This window comes from Macaca mulatta, chromosome 13 (genome assembly GCF_049350105.2).
Source record: "Macaca mulatta isolate MMU2019108-1 chromosome 13, T2T-MMU8v2.0, whole genome shotgun sequence".
NCBI lineage: Eukaryota > Metazoa > Chordata > Mammalia > Primates > Cercopithecidae > Macaca > Macaca mulatta.
This window is the reverse complement of record NC_133418.1, coordinates 16,262,019-16,284,265: the sequence shown is the minus strand read 5'-3', so window position 1 is coordinate 16,284,265 and position 22,247 is coordinate 16,262,019. Positions and strand designations below refer to the sequence as shown.

The 22,247-nt window shown below is 49.5% G+C and overlaps 1 long non-coding RNA gene across 1 annotated transcript; it reads left to right on the top strand.

Moving 5' to 3' along the window:
- Window positions 1-16,752: 16,752 nt before the first annotated feature.
- On the top strand, window positions 16,753-18,139 carry LOC144333989 (uncharacterized). Its single transcript, XR_013403137.1, has 2 exons — window positions 16,753-16,825; window positions 17,028-18,139. It is a non-coding gene; the product is annotated as an uncharacterized LOC144333989 (long non-coding RNA).
- Window positions 18,140-22,247: the final 4,108 nt, after the last annotated feature.

Sequence of the window (22,247 nt, the reverse complement as noted above, 5' to 3'; positions counted from 1 at the left end):
CATGGTCATTGCCAAACACAAGCTTCTGGAAACCATGTGAAAAATGAAGGGGAAAGTGCTTTTCTGCAAAGGCCTTTTTTGAATATCTTGTTTTTTTCTGGAATATCTGTTGTGGTGTGAAACGTTTTCATATTGAGGGGTTTGTAACGTGTTTTATACTGGTTAGCTTTGAAACCTCATGTTTTGGCATGTCATGGGGGCTGCTTTGTCCCGTTATTCTATGATATAGCTGGTTTGCAAAACTATTGGTTATTTCCCTTTAAAAACCAAAGCAACTTACAGATTGAGTGTGATTCCTGTAAGAATTTAATTGTAAAATTGATTTGTGTTCAATAAGCTTACTGAAATGATCAGTGGACAAAAAGATAAGAACATGTCAAGTCTCTGGGCCATGAAGGACTTCCAAATAATACACATGATACATAGTAATTTCTTAACAAAAGATTAGATTTAGTGCATAACTATTTAAAACCTCCACATTTTCTATTATAGGCATTCCACAGTGCCCATGGGGGTGGGCTGCAGGACTGCCTATGGAATCCGAGGTCTGTGGGTGTTGAGGTCCCTGCTCTAAAATGGCATGGTGTTTGCATATGACATACGCACATCCTCCTGCAGACAGTCATGTCAGGGTTGCTCATGACAGCTATACCATGGACATGCCATGGGAGTAGTTGTTTAATGAATAATAAATTCTGAATGCTTAGTACAAGCACATTAAAAAATATTCTTGATCTATGATTGGTTGAATCCACAGGCCTGGAACCCCGGGAGAGAGTACAAACTCTGGAAGCAAAACGAACAAAGAACTTGAGGTCAGCAGTGACGGGTGTGGGATCACACTGAATCTCATGTGTTTTGCTGTCTGTGTCACTGTGTCCTGTGTAAACGGGAATCATTTGTCGCTTAAGGTAAAATAGGTAACGGGAAACATTACAGAATGGGCACGAAGGCGCGCCCCTCATTACCCCGTGTTACAGCCAAGTGTCTGCCTCCTGGGGAAGGATCTGTTCTGTGGGGAGACTAGACGTTGATGATTTCCGGATGTGTGAATGGAAATGCCCTCCGAGAAGCGTGGCTTTGGCCGGAGCACGTCAAACGAGAGTTAGCGTGGCATGGAGTTTCCACAGTGCCCCTCAGACCTGCTACTTCTCTCCTCTCCCCACCCCTGGCCCTGACTCTTACCAAGGGAGGAAAGTTCAGCTCCAGTTGAGCCCCGCGCAGGGCTGTGGATCTCTAGGGCAGGTGCCACCTTCGCCTGAATAGGCTGTGTCAGAGGAGGGTCTGGCCGTCCTTGAGCTGTGAGAGATGCTCTCAGACATCCAGCATCCTGAAAACCCAGGTGCTGAAGGTTCCTCCTCCACCGTCCTGCGGGGAAGGGGGTCTTATCCTGCTTCCCCTCAACCCGAGCTGACTTTTGTCTGTTCTGTACACCTAGTTTTTAAAACCAATTATTGTTAATCATCTAGCAGACAAACACCATAAGGTGAGAGCCTGGGAGGGTAGATGGGGCTGTGGAGGATAGTTTCCTGAATAAGTGTTCAGATTCCTGTTTTGCCGTCATTTGACCCAAGGCCTCCAGATAATTGAAATATTGTCAGGAAGACACCCATTTTGTATCTGAGGTTTTTTTCATGTTGGTTTTTGTTTTTGTTTTGTTTTAAAGGAATGGGTGCAAACTTCTAACCAGGGACCTGACAAAAGAGAAGGATTTCTTTTCAAAGTGAAGGTCGGGGATGGTTGGCATTTGCCATCTGTGACTAGCAGGGACCCAGGCTGCTTCCCTCCTGCTGCCCGACTCCTGCCCCTCCAGCTCCTGTCCCTCCAGCTCCTGCCCCTCCAGCTCCTGCCCCTCCAGCTCTTGCCCCTGTTCCCACCAGCAGGAAGAGGAGCGGGAAGGTGCCTTTTCCTCTTTAAGGGGATGAGGTGAGAGTTGCACCTGCCATTTCGCTAGTCCCTGGGGGTGATTCTCCAGCATGGGTGGGAGTTGGGTTTGGAGGCCCGAGCCCCGTGAAGCTAGGGTTGCTTTGCCCTGAGCAGTGGGAACCTAGACTCTGAGAAGTGGGGTCAGAGGGTAGGCCTTGCTGCATCCGCAGGAGGGGCTTCTCCTCCCAGTTGACATCTTCACTGCAAAAGGGGGTGTGGCCTTCATGGTCCATTGACAGAACGTTACTTGTTTTTGTTTGTTTTTTAAGCACACTGAACCCTAATTCCTTTGGCCTTTACTAAAGTGGCACTTTGTAATTCCACATGATTTCATCGTTATACTCGCAGGAGAGAATGCTTCCTGTAAACCAGAAGGATCTCTGAGACGGTTCTCGGCCCATAGAGAGTTCCTTTTCCCAAGGTTAAAGACACAGCCTCACGAGGGGTTGAGGACACACTGCGACAGCCTCAGGAGGTCCTGGACACGTGCCCAAGGTGTTTGGGGCACAACTTGGTCTTACACATTTTAGGGAGATGTGAGACAACAATATATGTGAGATGTACGTTGGTTTGGTCTAGGAAGGGAGGGACGGCTCGAAGTGGGGAAGGGTTTCCAGGTCACAGGTAGATCAGACAAAAGCGTTTCTGGTGAACCTTTCCAGAGGAAGCAGCCAGATCCGCATTTATCTCCGTGTGCAGATGGTGACTTTGGGTTCTCTCCTCTGTCATGAGGAATTTCCTTGTGGATCGGTTGTGAGGGAGGTACATGGCTTTTTTTCTTCTCCCCCAGTAGCTGTCTCTGTTCGGAAGAGCATGGGAGGTAGGTTTGTCCTAAGCTGTTCCTCACTCCCCTTGACGTCCCTTTAGCTTAGTGATTTTGGGGTCTTGAGATGTATTTTCAACCGCATGTTTCTGAACACACTGGCACTCTAAACAGTGTTGTAGGAGGCATCTAACTTACTTAGAAGAAGAATCTATTTGGAAGGACTTGAGCACCTTCATCCTTGAGAGAACCAAGCCTTTGTTTAGTTTGCTTTGCCCCGAGGCTGTTACTCTGCCCTGGGCTGTGCGGCCTTAGAAAGCTGTGCCCCTCTGAGCTCCTGCCTGTGGAATCTGGTGACTTTGGAGTTAATCCAGCAGCTACATGTTTTGGAAAGCAGATTACCTCTTAAAGTGTTGGTGATTATGATTCTAACACTAGAATTTCAGTGTGTATTTTCCACCCTTCTTACTTTGTCTCCTCATACACTGAGATGCTGGTGCATTTGCCCTTAGGCTTCACTGAGGGAGGGTCAGTTCTGACCCTATCTTAGATATTGACTTTGAACGGACAGAATCAGGATTCAGAAAAACCCTCGAGCTGTGAGAGTGTGCTGATATCTATGTAAGTGGGGTTCATGTGTCAAACTCAGGTTTAAGAAAAACCAATTCTAGGCTGGGCATAGTGGCTCACACCTGTCATCCCAGCACCTTGGGAGGCTGAGGTGGGCAGTTCACTTTTGAGCCCAGGAATTCGAGACCAGCCTGAGCAACATAGCGAGACCCTGACTCTACAAAAAATTAAATAGGAGTGGTGATGTGCACCTGTGGTCCCAGCTACTCGGGAAGCTGAGGCTGGAGGATCACCCAAGCCTGGCAGGTTGAGGCTGCAGTGAACCCTGATAGCACCACTGTACTTATGGTGCACTGTGCCTGAGTGACAGAACAAGAACCACCCCCCCCCCAACACACACACACACACACACACACACAAAGTATCAATCCATGCAGAGGCCAGTTCTGCTGGGACCACCTGTTAAGGCTCCTCTGGGCCTCACGGTTTTAGATGGGTCTGTCCGGGGGCGAGAGAGAGTGGCTTGAGGGCCTAGAAGCCAGTTCTTGTGGTTCAGCGTGACTGCGGATGTGGAGCTGGGGGCAGGGCTCTCCAGGGCATGAGTGGGTAAACGGATGGGCTTCCAGGATGAGTCCCTGTGACTTGGCCTGGTTTACATCTGTCCAATACAAATCCACAGTTTCTTACTCTAGAAGCTTCTGCCGGGGCTGATGGACTGGCCTGGGGAGAGAGGGTGCCCTCAGAGCCTCAGGGTGCCATCTGGTCTAGGCAGAGCACTTAGTCACCTAGATCTAGGATTTATGGCACTACAGGGGACTCATCACACTCGGAGCAGCAGCCATCTGCATTCTAGACTTGGTTCTAGGCGAAGTACTTTGGAGTCTGTTGGTACCCTGTGTTCTGTTTATCTGTAAAACAAGTTAGAGTTATAACTAGTTACAACCTATGATTAAAATTTTGCTACAGAATATGGCAGTTGTGGTGGAGCCTGGCCAGAGACCCCCCCCTCTCGTACGCTGCCGCGTGCTGGGGTTGCAGGCGTTGCCTGCATCAGCTGCCCCTCCCTCCTGGCGTGTCTGTGTTCTTGACACTGGTGCCCATTGAGACTCGGCCTGTGGGACTCGTGCAGCCATTTGTCTCTGTGTTCCTCTGAGGTTTCGCAGACTTCACGGTCCCGTGGCAGAGCGTACAGTATCTGCTTGCATCCTGATCTCCCCAAACCCCAGGACAGGCCAAGAGTTCCTTACACACAACTGCAGAGGGCCCCGTGGTGTGGATTTGCGGTGACACAGCCTTTCCCCAGTTCGGCCTTCATCTCCAGAGTTGGCTTTAGGGTGATAGAAACTTCACCTGAACCCTGAAGCTTTGGTGCTAGGAATTCGGTGACCGGCACAGATGATACCTCGTTTCTCTGCATTTGTAGCAATAGTTGTTAACATGACCACGAGATGTACAGAGGAAGGAAAAAGGAGGTTTTCTTTTCCGAGTAACACTCTGTGCTTTGGGAAATGTGGTCTCAGGGGAGCTGTAAGCACGTGCCCCTCAGGAGGGGAGGAGGCCGCGGCGTTACACGTTCCGGGGTTTGTTGGCTGTGTGTGTTCATCGGGCTCATGGAAGGTCGGAATGTTTACAGGGAAAGTGGGGTTTGTTCATCTGGTTCGTGCAATGTCTGAACACTTATAGGGAAAGTCTAGCACACATGCAGTGAGTTAACCTGTAACATCCATGTTCGCCTTGGGGCAAGTGTAACATTTGAAATGAGGTGGACTGGACATGTCATGTACAAAGGTGAGCTGTTGGGCGCAGACGTTTATGCGCAGCCTCAGTCACAGCCAGGACTGGCTCAGGGTCTGCAGCTTGTGGCAGCAAGGGACATTCACGAGGCCATTCTGTCCAGTTGGGGCTGCCGGCAGGGTCCCAGGGTGGGGCTTCTGATTATGGAGGAGACTTCATGCTGGTTAACAGACTGTATAGGAGTAGTGCCGTGGAGCTTTGGGGTCCACGTTCCCTATGATGCCGGTTACATTTCTCTCCGGACCTCATCGTAGCCACAGAGAGTGCACCTCGTCTGAAAGCAGGGGGTGCCATGTTGATACAGTAATTTATTGTATTAACCTTTTTATTACTATTTTAATAACTTTTTTTCTTTTGAAAGAGATAGAGTGTTGCTGTGTTACTCAAGCTAGTCTTGAACTCGTGGCCTCAAGCAATTCTCCCACCTCGGCCTCCCAAAGTGCTGGGCTTATATATATGAGGCAGTGCACCCAGCCTACAGCCATGTTTTTAAAACTCAGCACTTTAAAAATCCTACTCCTTTCACCCCCTCAAGCACGCTGCTTAGCCTTGTGCAAACTGGGGTGTCAAGATCTTGGCTCCCCTTTTATTTTACCCTTCGACCTCAAGTGCTGATGAGAACAGCAGTTACAAAATGGGCTTTAGGTGATTCTTCCGTTACTAAAGCCAGAATTCTCACCAGTTAGAGATGTTTGTCCCGAGGATCCCAGAAAGCTGTTTTGAATCAAGCTCGGAGCAAGTAAGTAAGGAACTAAACTCTTGGTCCTCTGCTTAGCACCTGGGGAATGGGTTAGTTGCTGATACCCTTTGATCTGTGCTCACATGCTGCATCTCGTCACGGGAAGCAGAGTCGCCCTGTGGAATAAAGCCCAGCTCACGGTGGCACGTCGAAACGCTCAGGGCTGTCAGTCCCTTATACAGCGGCAGACTTGGAGACTCAGCATCGCGTGCAGAGCCCGGGCAACCGGAGTGCATCCACCTTAGAGACCACAGGGCCGGTCGGCAAGGTGGATGTCCGGGCATATGGCCCTGACAGGCCCGCTGCAAGGTGAATTAGGAATTCCTTAGCAAAGAAATCAAACTCGCCTGTGGGTCCCAGCTACTTGGAAGGCTGAGGCGGGAGGATTGCTTGAGCCAGAAGGTCAAGGCCGCGATAAGCCATGATTGTAATACTGCACTCTGGCCTGGGTGACACAGGAGACTCCGACTCAAAAAAAAAAAAAAAAAAAAAAAAAGCCAAACCTTACTCTTCATAGCAGGAGGGATAATTTATCAAAGTAACTGCCACAAAATCTTAGATGATGTAATTTCAGTGGCTAAGTGAGCTGTCCAGGCCACGTGGCTGGCTCACAACTCATGAATGTGAACAGCAGGTGGTCTGCATTCTGGGTGAGTGTGACTGTGCCACTGCAGTTTTGTTCTCATGTCTTGATGAGCATAAACGGTTCCTGACGAGGGTAGGTAAGGATGCTGTGACCTGAGACTCTGTAATATTGTTGCTTGAGGAACCAAGGAGTTTTTCTCTCTTGCAAACCCATCAGGGAGGATGTTCCAGGCTAGTGACTGCTCCATGAGGTATTTAGGGATCCAGGTTCCTTACCGACCCCTGCTCTGCATTCCCAGGGACACGGCTGTCCTTGTTGTGGTTGGGAATGGGTGATTGCCATGCTGGCGGGGGAGGCTTAAGGTGAAAGTGGCCATGATTTACCTAATCTACATAATGGCAGGGAGCCTGGGAGTAAAGGGTAAAGGATGTTGGTGAAGCACTGGCTGCACTCACCGCAGCTGGCCCAGGGATGGGGAAGCATGGCTGAGTATGCCGTTCAACGGTACCTGGTTCTTTCAGATTTGACTTCCTTATGGATTTTCTGCTGTAAAGAGGAGAGAGCCTGTGGTTCTAGGCCAAGCATCTCACTCATCTCATAATATCTTGTATCTCTTAGCCAACACTTATGTCAAGTTTTAGAAGTCCTATCAAACTGGCAAGCATTTCTCAATTTGGTTTAACTATTGGATTTGTTATCTGTGTCTGCATGTCTATTTTACATCTATGTGGTTATTTGACGCTCTGTAGTACATTTGGAATAGGTTCTATTTGGTGGAAGTTACTTTCAACAAACCCTTGCTGCTACTTGAATTTTCAAGGTTGCAAGTAGAAAGGAGAGAATAAAAACCACATCTTCTCTAGTTTTATAATGTGTTGTTCCTCAAATCACACCAGAAGAACAAATATTACAAATTACAAAAGCAGCCAGAATCAAGGTTAAGAGATTTTTGGGTGATGCTGGCTAATCAGCAGTGTTTGCTGAGGTGTGTGCAGCAGAGCTACACGCCAAGAAGCCCGGGAGCGGGGAGAGTTGGGAGGCCAGACTGTGACTTCCGAGGTGCTGTTGCCTCAGGAAGAGAAGCTAGATGCAGGGAGGATAAATGGCCACAGGTGTGACCACCGCCATCCTTGCCGCGGTACAGAGGCCTTTGTACAGGGACCTTTGTGAGCTGAGTTAAAAATAGAGATTGAGAGAGTGCAATGCATTCTTAGTTTTTAAAATAAAATGCTAATAGAGAATGTTTTGTTTGTAAGAATGTAAAATGTTACGTCTTTGTTTAGAATTTAAGGATAATAATTTGCTTCTGAGATCTTTGTGACTGAGATTTGAAATATTAACTATGGTTTTTTCATCCATGTTTTATACATATGCACGTGTATATATATATACGTAAGGTATATATAAAAAAATAAGCGTGTCTGTATTCACATTTACATACACTTGCATAATGTGTATACTTCTAGTCACACACAGGTCTAAGCGACTATGACTTGACTTGATAACCATGAGAGGGTAATTAAATAAGTTACCTGCTCTTAGTCTTGCTTTTGTATGTGAGCGGGGACCCTGAGAAACGCGCCTCCCGCGTTCCAGGCCTCACACAGCCCGTGCCACGTTTTGGAAGCAGGAGTTTGTCTGCAGTCACTTCAGGAAGCACGTGGTTGCCAGGATTGCCTAGAGCTCCAGGTTATCTCCAGTCCCAGCCTCCCTGGGGTAGAAGCTGCCCTACCAGGGGCCTGGACATGGACGTTAGGGCCTGGAGCCAGGGACTGCTCCTGAAGCAGGGGGCTCCCCTCATGACTGGGCATGAGAACCGAGGATAGCAGGCGGAACCAGCCTTGGGCCAGTGCGTGGCCTCCCGGAAGTGCTTGCGGGAAGCCCCAGTCGCCCTTTGCTGATCCCACAGCCAGCACCAAACTCTGTGAGATCCCCTTGGCCCACCCCTCAGGTTCCTAAAATGATTAGGGTTTCCTGAGCTGTGATTTTTTAGGTCTAGGCTAAAAAGCCCTGGGACAGACTCACAGGGTTCTTTATGTAGAAATGATGAGTGTGCTGGTGACTCAGAGCAGGCACTGCACCCTCACTCCAGGGTCCTTTGTGCCAGGTGGAAATGAGCGTGTGGGTCACCCAGAGTCCCTGCATCCTCACTCCAGGCACGGCTCTTTGGTTTCTTAATTAAAAGCCTAAAAGCCTTGATAATGAAAATGCATTCTCCCCAGAGAATAGAGTTTCTGGTTACAGAGGCTCACCTGTAAATGCCGTGCCAGGTCAAATATGCTGAGATCTGGGCCAGGTCCTGCTTCCTGCCCACGGCCAAAGCAGGTACTTCATTTGGGAGGTGACCCAGGGGGACATCTGAGAGGCCTGCCAGTCCCCGAGGGATGAATCCACTGGCCTTCACACTCTGCTCTGGCCTCCATCAGCTCCTTCCTACCTGCAAACTGCCTGCTTGGACGTCGTCATCTTTGGAGATATGTTAGGGACTTAGTATGGATTGACACCCATAGGACCAGCAGATCGTGGAAAGGTGGGAACCAGGGCTGGGAGGGTGGTGACCACGGCCAAAATAAGAACCGTGGTGGGCTGGGAGGTCCATCTTCTGTCTAAAGTGTTTTTAATAATAAAAAACATAGTGTCCCAGGAGCATGAGAGGGCAGGCCACAGACGCGGAGTACATATCTGTAAAACACTCATCTGATAAAGGCTGTTATCCAAACCGTGCAAGGAACTCTCAAAACTCAACAAGAAAATGAATAACCTGATTAAAAATGGACCAAAGACCTGGACAGATACCCCGACAAGGAAGATATACAGATGGCAAATCTACACATGAACAGATGGCCCACGTCTTATGTCATAGGGTGAGGCGTCAGAGTACACCCATCAGCCTGACCAAAATGCGAACTCCGACACCACCACATGCTGGTGGGTGTGTGAGCATCAGGACCCTCCCTCATCACTGGGGGAAGTGGGGCAGCGGCTGTGGGAGGCAGCGTGGTGGTTTTCCTTGGAACTAAGCTCTCCGACCACAGGAGCAATCACAGTCCTGGACGTTTACTCGGAGGAGCTGAAAGTTTACTTCCATGCAGAAATGTGCACACAGATGTTGACAGCAGCTTTGTAATTGCCAAAACTAGAAAGCAACCAAGATACCCTTCAGTAGGTGAATGGATAAACTGTGGTATGTCAGATACTGGGATATTATTCAGCACTGAAAAGAACTGGACCCCTAAGCCATGAAAAGACACGGAAGGATCTTAAACACATGTTGCTAAGTGAGACTCCAATCTGGACAGGCTGCCTGCTATCCGAGTCCAACCACAGCACAGTCTGTAAAAGGCAAAGCTGTGGAGACAGTAAAACAGTCAGCAGCTGCCAGGGGTTGGGGAAGGGAGAGATGAATGGGAGGAGCATAGGGGATGTGTAGGGTGGGAAACAACTCCAGGTGGGGCTTTCATGGGGGATCCATGCCGTTCCACGTCTGTGAAACCCACAGAGTGAGCAGCAGCAGGCCGAGTCCTCGTGTGAGCTGTGGACTGTGGGTGGTGGTACCATGTTGATGTGGGTCTGTCGGTCATACAGACATGCTGGTCCGGCGAGGGCAGGAGAATGATGGAGGCTGTGCCTGTGCTGGGAAAGGAGATACGTGAGGACTCTCTGTACTTTCCTCTTGATTTTGCTATGAACCGAAAATTGCTTTTAAAAACGTCTATTGAAAAGGCAAACAAAAGAGTAGTGGCCAGACAGTATCTGTGTGAGGGTGTGGCCTGTGTTCTACGTTCAGAATTTCCCTGTTAGAATACACATATCTAAATTATTCAAAGTTAAACCTTTGCATTAAGTAACTCACTACAAAGTGACAGTATCAGCTTGAGCGCTGCCAGGATGGCCAGGATCCTGTATCCTGACCAGCTTCTCCCCTTACAGGTGCAGTTGACGTCCATGGCCACATCCCAGAAAGCAGTAGGGCTTGGAATCTAAGGAGTCAGGCTTTGCGGGACAGAGAGGAAGTGAGATCTTGTAAGCACGTGGCTGAGGGCAGGCAAGGAGGAGCCCATGGCAGGGAGCCGGCAGGGATGACTTTTTGATCAGTTGTCCTTATCGCTGAGGCCTTCTTAGGCTTGGGGAGTTGGGAGTCCCCACTCTTGGGCACCTCAGAAACCAAAGGCTGCTCGTAATCCTCAAGTTCCAGATGCCTCAGGGGAGGTACCTGGGTTGTTGGGTGCAGTTCCGTTATTTGCTGCTCGGTGGGATTTGCCCGCAGCATTTCTGGTTGTTTTTAAGAGCTGATGTTTGAGCTGCTTAAAATCACATATGGATGTCGATTTACCAATAAAAGTTAAGAATAGAATTTGAGTTCAGAGAGTTGTAAAAATGCTCAAAGTCGTGTACTAATGTATACATTACATTTGTGGAAATATCTAAAAGTCCAGGATTTATATTAAACACTTCTTGATTTTTGTAGTATCTACCTGTCATTTTTCCATTTGATTAATAGATGTCAGAAGGCTTAAATTTTGAGTGCCTGAATTCACTGAAATTAAATCTTCTTACATCAAATATAATTAAACTGAATGTAGCCAACAGTGCATGCTTTTATAAATATTGAGTAAAATATATATAAAAACACATATCCATCGACATGCAGATGGCGGCAACACATTAAACCATAAAAGTAGAATTAGTATTCTTTGTTTTCTGAGAAGACAAATTTTTAAACAGTCAAGGGGTCTTATAACTTTCTAGTCTCCAACTTATTTGCCCTAAAATGGAAGATTGACAGCAGTAGAAGAGGAGATCCTGGGCCAGTGCAGGCTCTGGGAGCAGCAGGGTGAGTGCTGGAAGGAGCTGGCTGGAGGCAGAGTAGGGAGGTGATCAGGGAGGCCAGGGTGGCCTCAGGGTACGCGGCTCAGTGATTGAGAAAAGGTTCACATTTCTTGGAGAGCCCTTGTCTCTGCCCACGGAAAACCCAAACTCCTTCCAACTGGGATGTGCATCTCATGTAAAAGTTGTTACTCCCAGAAAGAAAGCCAGTCGATGTAGAAATTTTTAGTATGCAGAAATTACTTCAAATTTGTTTCTAACCTTATCCTTTTCTTCCCCCGTCTTAATGTGTAGTGACTTTCTGCAGGTAACGCACACATCTTAGGAGAGCGCTGTATTTCAGTTGCTGTTGGCTCTGTTGTGACTTTGTGGTGTCCGACGTTCTGGTTCTGAGGTTCTGCGCAGAACGTGGCTCCTCCCTGCTGAGCGTTGGTTGTTGAAGGCCCATGTGGAAACTTTCCCTGTAAGCTTGTTGACCACAGCGGTCTTGGTTCAGAAATCTTTGGACCTCCTGAGACTTCACATAGACTTCTAACCTTTCTAGCGTGACCTTTTCATTTTAGTGTTCCCCATTCATTCAGATGTTTTCCAGAATGTAAGTAATCTGCTGAATGCAGGGTGGGGGGTGCCCTCCGTTGGCTCTGGGGAGAAGTATCGCTGTTTCTCCGGGTGGAGCTTCCCGTCCACCATGGTGTGCTCCAAGACGCAGCAGGGTTCTTTGGCAGAAGTAGCCGTCGAAGGCCCGCGTCTCCGTGGCAGGGTGACTGTGGGTGTGTGGTCTCGCGGCCATACCGGTCCCTCCCCATCAATGGCACCACGGAGAGGAGCAGGGGGAGGCCTGGGATCTGTCTCCAGAATCATAACTGTGCTTCCGAGACTGTGTCATCCGTGTGTAAGTAGACATGCAGAGAAAGTGTTGGAGATAAGCAAGAGACGGTGTCTGTCCCTAATGAGCTCAGGCGTGCCCTTGAGAGGGTCAGGTTTCTGTGCGGCTGATCCGGACTCAGCCTGGCTGTGGCAGTGCAGGTGACTGCTGGGCTTTGGCAAGGCTGCACCCACTGTCCGTCTGAATCGGTCCCCTTCCCAGGCTCACGGTGCCAGCTGGGCGCCCAGGCCTGATTTCCCATAAGGACGGAGGCCCTGTGTATGTGTCGGGGAAGGGGGAAGTGGGGGTCCTACTTTATTGCCATATCCAATGCCATGCGGGGTCAGCACTCAGGAAACACGTGCTGTGTGGGTCAGTGATTGAGTTCAGAAACCTAGAAAATTCAGCATTGCAGGCTTTGGGCATGACCCATCCAGCCTTGGGGCTCTTTCTTTCTCTGAATTTCCTTCCATGGCATCCTCCTCATTCCAGGGGCCCCTGTTCCCGTATGACTGTTGGAAGTTTCACAGCTTCCTCTGCTTCCCCTCCCGGGCCCTGATGTGGCTGGGGCAGCTAGTGACTGTGCAGACCCCACAGCCAGTAGATCGTTGGTGCCAACGCCTTTGGCCTGGGTTACCTGAGTCAAGGACTCCAGTACATGGCTGAGCTCACCCCGAATGCCAGGATCGGAAGGCCTTGGGTTGCAGAAAGGTTGGGGGTTGCATATCGAAGGACAACCTGCAAAGGAGAAGGGGAAATGGCTGTGCTAGATGGCAGCTAGAGGAGTCTGTGTAGAGCCTGTTACACAGTGCATACACAGAGCTGGCATGGGGCATGCGGTGACATAGCCGCCATGGAAGTGGGCAAAGTTACAGGCTTCGGACCGACATGGATGGTCTGGTCTAAAACGATCCTCTGTTTCCTTTAATCCTAGCAACTGCTGGCTTACGGGGTGGGGGAGTGAGATCTGTGGTGGCCGCGAGGAGAGACAGGGATTTTAATTAAGCCCCTCTTTCTGGGAGAGGGGAGTAGCCGTTTCTGTAGGACGGTGAGCATCGTCATCTCAGGTAGCTCAGGCTGCTGTAACGAAACACCATTGCCTGAGTGGCTTGTTCTATTATAGCGGGAGTGTCATGTTAACTAGAAGTGTGCTTTTCTACTGGGCAGTAAGTAAATTAATGGTACATTTGCCAAGGACAGTGAGGTGTGATTTGATGAATCCAGTGGGGAAAAGGAGAAGGGGCTTGGCTGGGTGGGGACGTGTGTGTGGGAGCAGAATGGAGCAGCCAGGCGTGCTGTTGGGATGGAGGGGCTGCGCCCGCATTTCCATGGGATCCGTTGATGTTTGTGGCATTAGACCTGAACCTCTGTCTCTACTTCTAACACCCGCATAGTGAGGAAGCCCCTGATGGGCCTGAGTTGTTACTTCCCATTGCCATCGCTGGGAAGTGACCCGGACGCCTCTCCTGGCTGGTGACGGCCCCAGGCCTGGACACTGGATTCGTCCTGAGCTCTGGGAGGGGCTTGGGCTCCACGCGCAGCAGGCATCTGCGCATCCCTTTGGACGTGAGATGTTGGCGCTCCGCTTGGAGGCCAGCGCGATCTGCGTGTGGTCAGGATCCGGCTCATCCTTTGGAGAGAGAGCACCTGCCCGGGGGCCCCTCTGAGGTGCATAGTTGTGCAGTGCCCTCACAGGATGCCCGGTCCTCCGAGAACTTCCTGCCATTCCCCTGGACCCTCAGGTAAGGGAGTCAAGTGTGGTGTGTGTGTCATGGGCGGGGTTGCTGAGGACACCACGTGCCGACTTGTGTGAAGACCCGAGGCGCTGCGTGAGCTCGTTCCCAGGGGGCCGTTGGCATCTGGGGGCCTGTGGGTGTCTTTCCACTGGCAGAAAATAATGGGTGTCCCATGTTACCTTTTGTGTCTTTTTTTTTTTTTTTTTTTTGTCAAAAAGCCCTAATGCCAACGTCACTGTCCCGCTATTGGAACCACCCACCTCAGGCTCACTGGTCCTCTTGTTTCTGGGCTGCTGCAGCGTTGTGTTGGCATAACTGTGTTAACTTCGTTTGAATTTTCTTCCTATTCTTTTGGAATAAGTGTTGATAGTTTGTGCTGCTTGTTCACCCGAGGCGAGGGTGTCCTTTAGGCCTGGAGGAGCACAGCCCGTGCAGGGAGGTGCCGGGTCTCTGCCTCTCATGTCGTCCGTAGCCCTCACCACACGTCTGCTCTTCGCTCCTTGTGCCCACGGCCGGGGTCACGGGCTGCTCGCTCTGCCGTTTGAGATTCTCGGAAAAGGTGGTGTTTACACTGAAGGGAGATTGGGGGTGTGCAGCTGATTTTAAATAGGAGGAAATGATGGTAACAGAATGAGCAATTCCTAGCACTTAGTCTCAGGCTTGAGAAATTGTGTTTTAGAAGCAAGGTATCCCCAACTCCGGTTTTCTTCAAATTAAATCTTTTAAAGAGTCCACAAATACAAATAGTTAAAGCCTAAAACTATGCAAGAGAGGGCCTAGAGCCCAAGCCACTGCCAACTCTGACTCCAAGACACCTCAGAAACTTGGTCCTCCTCCTCAGAGAACCCCCCTTCTACTCCTCCCTGCACACTGCTCCCTCCACACTCCCCTTCCGCCCCCTCCCCTTCCGCCCCTTCCACTTCCGCCCCTTCCACTTCTTCCTTCCCCTTCCCTTCTTCCTTCCCCTTCCCTTCTTCCTTCCTCCCCTTCCTCTCTTCCTTCCTCCCCTTCCTCCTCCCTCTTCTTCCTCTTCCCTTCTCTTCCTCTTCCCTTCTCTTCGTCTTCTTCCCTTCTCTTCGTCTTCTTCCCTTCTCTTCGTCTTCTTCCCTTCTCTTCGTCTTCCCCCCTTCTCTTCGTCTTCCCCCTCCCTCCTCTTCCTCCTCTTCCCCCTCCCTCCTCTTCCTCCTCTTCCCCCTCCCTCCTCTTCCTCCTCTTCCCCCTCCCTCCTCTTCCTCCTCTTCCCCCTCCCTCCTCTTCCTCCTCTTCCCCCTCCCTCCTCTTCCTCCTCTTCCCCCTCCCTCCTCTTCCTCCTCTTCCCCCTCCCTCCTCTTCCTCCTCTTCCCCCTCCCTCCTCTTCCTCCTCTTCCCCCTCCCTCCTCTTCCTCCTCTTCCCCCTCCCTCCACTTCCTCCTCTTCCCCCTCCCTCCACTTCCTCCTCTTCCCCCTCCCTCCACTTCCCCCTCTTCCCCCTCCCTCCACTTCCTCCTCTTCCCCCTCTTCCCCCTCTTCCCCCCGCCTCCCTCCTCTTCCCCCTCCCTGTCCTTGGGCAACCTCCATGGAACTCTGGTTGAAAGTCACTGGGTCTGTGGGGCCGCGCATTTGATAGACGAGCACGCTGAGGATCAGACACAAGTGACTGACTCAGAACAGCACAGACGCTGACCCAGCTTGCATGCTGTCTCTTGCCTCCCGTAACACCGGGTTGTCCCTAATGGAAGAGAATCAATGATGCTGCTTCACTGCTCTCCAGGGAAAACAGGTTGATAACAGGTTATAAACATGAGAATGTTTTGGAAAAGCCATCGTCCACTTGTCAGCTCCATCTCTCCTGCCCGGAAGATGTAGGGAGAACCTGCCTTCAGCCCACCCTCATCCCATAATAGGACAGAGGACAAAGGGGCAGAGACCCAAGTCCTGTCAGTGCCCTCAGGAAACCCTCCGTTTCCTCCTCTCGGTGGAAGTGGAAACCATCCCGCTGGACTAGATCTTCCCGGGAAGCCCCTCCACCCCGAAAGCAAGGAATCTGGTTTGAGCACACACCATTCTTGGTGTCTTCACTTTCTGCAGCTGAACCCTGCATACGTGGCCCATTAATCTTGCTAGTCCAGTGTTACTGGGTCCTGGCAGTTTCTGTGGACTGACGGCAGGTGTTTACCATTGTGTTTAAAGAGGAGAATAGAACTTTATTGTGTCAAAATCAGATGATAACGATTGCCATGTGTTTCCTTGGGTTGGTTGGGGTGGGTGGTGCTCAACGCTTTTCCTGAGGGCTAAGTTCTTGTTTGAGACCGTCTCACTTTGTCGCCCAAGCTGGAGTGCAGTGGTGCGATCTTGGCTCACTTGCAACCTCCGCCTCCTGAGTTCAAGCTGTTCTCCCTGCCTCAGCCTCCCAAGTAGCTGGGATTATAGATGTGAGTCACCACACTTGGCTAATTACAAAAATGTTTAATACAGGCTGGGTTTTGCCATATTGTCCAGGGTGGTCTCAAATTCCTTGCCTCAAGTGATCGGCCCACCTTGGCCTCCTAAAATGCTGGGATTACAGGCTTGAGCCACTGTGCCCGGCCTGATCCTGACGTCTTTTAAAGCTGCCTTCATGTACCAAAAGCCAGTCTATGTTTGAAAATCAGTCTTGAAGAGCCTAGGAGGAGAGGGATAAGCTTCAGCTAGGTAAATCACTATGCATATGTTAAAAATATGGGCCAAAATCTACCCCAAAATTTTAACCCTTCTGCTTTGTGTTTTATATCCGTTTATGGTTATTCTTTCAGTATTAAGATTTTAAAAGATTCTTTTGGTAATTATGGACAAATTACTATTAAAATTCAGCTGTATTTGTAACACTTCAAAGAACTAATTGGATGACATTATTTTTCCCGGAGACATTTTGGATTATGACATAATTAGTGTTTATCTCTTTGCCAGAAATCTTTTTTTTTTCTTTTCCAGAACAGAAACCTGAAAAGAAAATTCCTTTGCATTAAGTGCTATTTCACTGTGTGACAATCAATTTTTGAAGGTGTATTTTTGGGATAATTCTTGCTTAATAGTGAAAATGCTAAGTGTTAAATTTATGGAACAATTTGTTTCTTTGAAAATTACTATTTGCCTGCTCGCCAGGTGGGAGCTGATGAGAACGTGGATGTAAAAATTAAATTGTATTTAGCTTATATAAAAGAAGTTTTTTAAAAAGCTTTTTATTTGTTTGTTTTGTGCTACAGAAGTGGCTTCGTTGTGGAAATGATGTTATTGCAGGCACCTAGAATTTTATCTCCTTCACTTCTACAATGGGAAGCAATTCTCCAACAAGCACAGGAATCTGACTTTCTGATATTGAGACTCCTAGGCATCAAGCCCCGTGGAAGGGTTGGTGATTACGTGAGCTTTGGCATTGGCGTTGATGTGGGCACCCTCCAAGCCGGACGCAGGGAGCAGGGAAGAGCAGAACAGGCCCCTCAGGAGCCATGAGAAAATCAAGTGTTGGCAGCAGTGGTGAGGGTTGATGTCAGGGGCCAGGAGGAGGTGGCGAAGGGAGCATGTGCCTCAAGGCAGCCCTGGAACCCGCAGTCCCTGCAGTGAGGTCTGGTCTGCAGGGGATGTGGACGGCCACGTGGCGAGGCCCACAGACAGCCTGGACTTGGCTGCCTCAGAACTCTGGTGGACGTTGCAAACGGCCCCACAGGGTTGCAGTGCATATTCCTCGGACAGAGAAAAGACGCTTGAAACTGTTCCCGGCACGAAGCCAGCGCCCTGTGAACAGTGGCTCCTGCTGTCGTGACTGAGTGCCGTCCAACTGGGGGCAGTTGCTCTGCTCAGTTCACTTAATTGGGCCAGGAATGGGGTTGCCCTGCCTTCTACAAGCTTGACGCATTGAACGAGGACTCAGTTGATAAAGTACTCTGTAAATATGCTCTCCCGGCTAGAGTGAGCAAAGCCCAGGGAGCGAGTGATTCTTCAGTATTAGCCAGGTGTTTGTGGTGGGCCAGCTGTGCAGCTGCCAGAGCGAATGTGACCAGGAAGCCTCTGTTCCCCCGGAGGTGGCCAGCGTTCCTGTTACACGTGCCGTAGGCAGAAGGTGGGCACTGCTGGGAAACTTGTTCATATTGTTGTTTTCTGATTGAAAATTCAAGGTTTCTGAGCATCCTACATCGAATCTGTACATTGCTGAGACTGTACACATTTCAACACTTGTTTTTCTCTGCTTTTCGGATCCATACAACCTGGCATTTGGCCGTGGCTTCCAGGACAGGCTGGATGTAGAGTGAAGTCCTCTCCTCACTGTCAATGTTTGCAGATGTCTTTTTGTATAAACTGTATTTATTGAGAGTCTCAATTAGGTTTTTATTTAACTAGACTTTTCAAATTGCCATGTACATAACTCTCCCAGTTACAATTGTGAGCTAACGTGGGTTTTTGGTTTTACTTTGATGAACTTTTAACATTTGCATGCTAAATGTGGGGGTGGAGGTCATTTATCTGCTTTTCATTTCCTTCTTGGTTATACTTAGTGACTTTCAGGTAAGGTGTGGAAAGCGTGGTACAGGGTGAATTGCAGGCTGCAGTGTGGCGCGGTGGACGAGAGGCGGGGCTGCAGTGTGCACAGTGGATGAGAGTAAAGAGATTTCCATCCTCGAGGGAAACACACAACAAACAATTTAAAAAACTGATCGTCTAGCTTGCATGAGGTCCAACAAATTCAGTTTGCAAAGTTTAACTTCCAAGTTAACTTAGTAACTTTTCCCCTAAGTCATTAATTTAGTAGCTTATGTTTAAACATATTTTTCGCCTAAAGCAAGTCATAAATTCTAAAACGAATGACTAAACATGTAATAATTTAGGCATACAGCACCTGAAGGGAAAACTGCCAGTATGCTAAAATATTGGATACAGATGCTTAAAAAATATAATGTAGCATTCTTACAATGCATGTGCTTTTAGCATGTAACTTGGTGAGTAGTTTTGAGCTATATTTGTAGGAGTGTGTATATTGAATACTTTAGGACACCACTGCAGATGTGTGCGTGAGAGGTATAAATACTGAATGTTCTTTTCCTTCCCTTAAATGAAAAACATTAGCTCCCTTCATTTTTATTTTTATTTCTTGAAGTGGACTCTCGCTCTTGTTGCCCATGCTGGAGTGCAGTGGCGCAATCTCGGCCCACTGCAACTTCCGCCTCCTGGGTTGAAGTGATTCTCCTGCCTCAGCCTCCCCAGTAGCTGGGATTACAGGCACCCACCACCATGCCCCGCTAATTTTTGTATTTTTATTAGAGATGGGGTTTTCCCATATTGGCCAGGCTGGTCTCAAACTCCTGACCTGAGGTGATCTGCCCACCTCGACCTCCCAAAGTGTTGGGATTACAGGCGTGAGCCACCTCGCCCGGCCAGCTCCCTTCTATAATGATGTATACAGTTGTTCTTGCTTTTTGTTTTTTCGAGACGGTGTCTTACTCTGTCGCCCAAGCTGCAATGCAGTGATGGAAATCTTGGCTGACTGCAGCCTTCACCTCCTGGGCTCAGGTGATCCTCCCACCTCAGCTTCCTGAGTAGCTGGGACTAGACACATGTCACCACGCCCAGCTATTTTTTTTTTTTTTTTGATATTTTTAGTAGAGACAAGGTTTTGCCATGTTTTCCAGGCTGGTCTCGAGCTCCTGGGCTCAAGCAATCTCCTGGCCTCAACCTACAAAACTGCTGGGATTACAGGCGTGAGCACCACATCTGGCCCATTTTTTTTCCTTCCAGGAGTCGACTTTCAGAAAACCCTTCAACTTTGCAAGCTTAATTTTCCATAAAAATATTCCTCTACGATAAAAGCAAGACACAAAGAAGTATGTGTGGACTGCGGTTAAAAATTTTCAACACAACATAGCTTAGGAAGGTTGACATTGACAAAGAGCAGGAGGCCCGTTCAGTGCCTTCTAGGCAGTGGGAATGGCGGTCTGTGGGCGACCCTAACGTGTGCGGCGTCCTGAGACGTGATCGTGGTGGTCACGCTTTTACGGAGGGCTTCCTGGGAGTACCAGAGGCTGTTCTTCTGCAGTCGGCCAGCCAGGCAGCAGCTGCCGGAGAAGGAACAAGCAGTAAAAGACAGATGTACACGGTGTTATTGTGGCTGAGACGTTAAAACCAGGCTCACTTTGTTCTTACCGTTTTAAAAAACTTATAATGAAGTCCTTAAATATGTTCAGGATTTCAAAGCAGTTGTGGGTGTGTCTGTGTCTCTAGCTCGTGTTTGGGTGCTTCCTGCGAAGAGAGCTCAGAGACGCTACCTTTCCTTCATGAGGTGACAGGGCCTGGAGAGGTGTGAACCCCATGGTGGGGGGATGACTGACCTGGGGTGAGGCTGGGTCAGCGTGGGGATCCACCCTCACTCCGCGTTCCTGTAGGCAATCCACAGTTCTAAGTCTTTCTGATATGGGTAAAATGAACCTGGAAGAGGGGTTATTTTTTAAGAAGTAAGTGCCATGTTCTTTTTTCCTCATACTTTTCCGTGTTTAAGCAGCATTGAAGGATAAGACACTAGTAGCATGTTGTTTTGGAAGCAATGTTGTTGGTTATATTTCGTTGAATCTGACCCTAAGGTTGCCTGGTAACACAAGTTTTCCTTTAACAACATGGAACTCTGTTGAATCTGTTGCCCCATTGGCTGAGCCGCCTGAAATCAGTGCGGTGGCAGCTGAAGAGGCCTCTTCCCCTTGGAGGAAGCCGCTGGATTGGCAGGAGGCACCGCCCTCGATTGAGGGAGTGAGAGGGGTTTGCAGAGACCCCACGTGGCCCCTGTGGCTCTCTCCTGCCCCCTGCTGGTTGGCCAAGCAGCCTTGCGACAGTGTGCTCATTGTGAATGTTCACTGGGGCAGGCCAAGGCTTTTGTTCCAGAAACACTGACTTCAGAAACAGCCGGCTGTGTGTGTTGAGCATGGCAAGAAAGACTTATGTGTGTCTTAAACCTCTTGAAGAACGCAAGTTGATGTTTCAAATGCATCTCGAAGGCTAATGACTTTGCTATGTTCAAATACCGGGTCAATTTAGATATGCCTGATCTCTGCAGAGGTTTGATCAGGTAGCCCAGGAGCAGTTAAACACAAACGCTGACTGGAAACCCTGGCACAGGGAGGCACTGGAAACAGCAAGCTGCTATTAACATCATAGTGAGACGCAGTCGCCTGATCTCTTAGGGGTGTCAGCTTCTTTTGCTTCTAGACCTACATCTGCGTTACAATACAGTTTTGTTCAGTTTATCCCCATTACTCCGCTGTCTTCGCTGTTAAAGTCTCAGCCAGCACTTAGCTCTGACACTGCAGGAATTTGACTGTGCAGCTGACCAGGGCTACCTGGCATGGCTGTAAAGCAGGTGAGAGCTTTCCGGAAGGCAGTGACGAGAACCCGAAGCAGAAAAGAGCGTTGCTGGTCCACATACGACAGTGCACCTGCAGCAGAGCATGTACCTGCGCCTACAGGCTAAACAAGTGTAGAAGAGAAGAAAACCACCTATGATTAGTCACTTAAAATGCCGCACACCCAACCTTGAGACCCTAGGACATACAGTAGTAGGGGGCTTGGAGATGGCAGGTGTGCTGAAGTCTGATTTTCTCACTTAACTTTTCCAGCAGCGTTTTTCTCATCTCTAAGGTGGGGCTAACAACTGCCCCACATAGATTTGTGAATGGAACCGTGCATGTAAAGTGGGGTAGCCCCCAGGATCTAGGAAGTACTTGTGGTCAGTGTTGGTGGTCATGCATGCTGTACAGGTCCCCCAGGAGGATCATTGCTACAGATAACTCGCTCCGTTTAATGTCACTGAATGTAAAAGGTGGGAGTTTCGCTTCTGATGTGTCTGGTTTGCTGCAGGCCGCGCTGCACCCCTTGGTTCCTGAGCCCTGGGCTGAAGTACGCCCTGCTGCATCGCCTGTGCCGCTTTTGCTGTGCAACGAGAGCTCCTGCCCTGGGAAACTTCCTCGCGCCTGACGAGAACCACAGTCTGCAGCAAGACCTGTCCGAAGCGTGGGCAGCGACTTTGTGGGGTTTGTCGGCCCTTCTCTCAGGTGTCTTGTGTCTCATGGATCAGCCGACGAGCCCTGTCAGATGCCTCTCTCCTGTCTAGAGGCGCACTCTCCAAAACGCTGCCTGCCACCTGGATCTCCTGGCGCAGAGTGAGGCCACATCTGCAGACCTTAGCGCATAGAGTCCCCAGGCATTCGGCAAGAAGGGGAGTGGGCTGCATGTGAGTTCCCCCTGCGGAAGCCGACTATGCTCCCTACTCTGCTTTTGGGGTGCCGGATGTTCAGACCTGCTGTGTCTATCGGGGGCTATGGCGGGGTGGTGGGAGTAGGGGCCGGGAGCAGCATGGATGGATCCAGGGAAGGACTTAGTTGAATGCCAGCTGTCCACATACTTTTTGCAGGTCTTGGACAAGCTCCCTCGTTTCTGTGGGCTTCGAT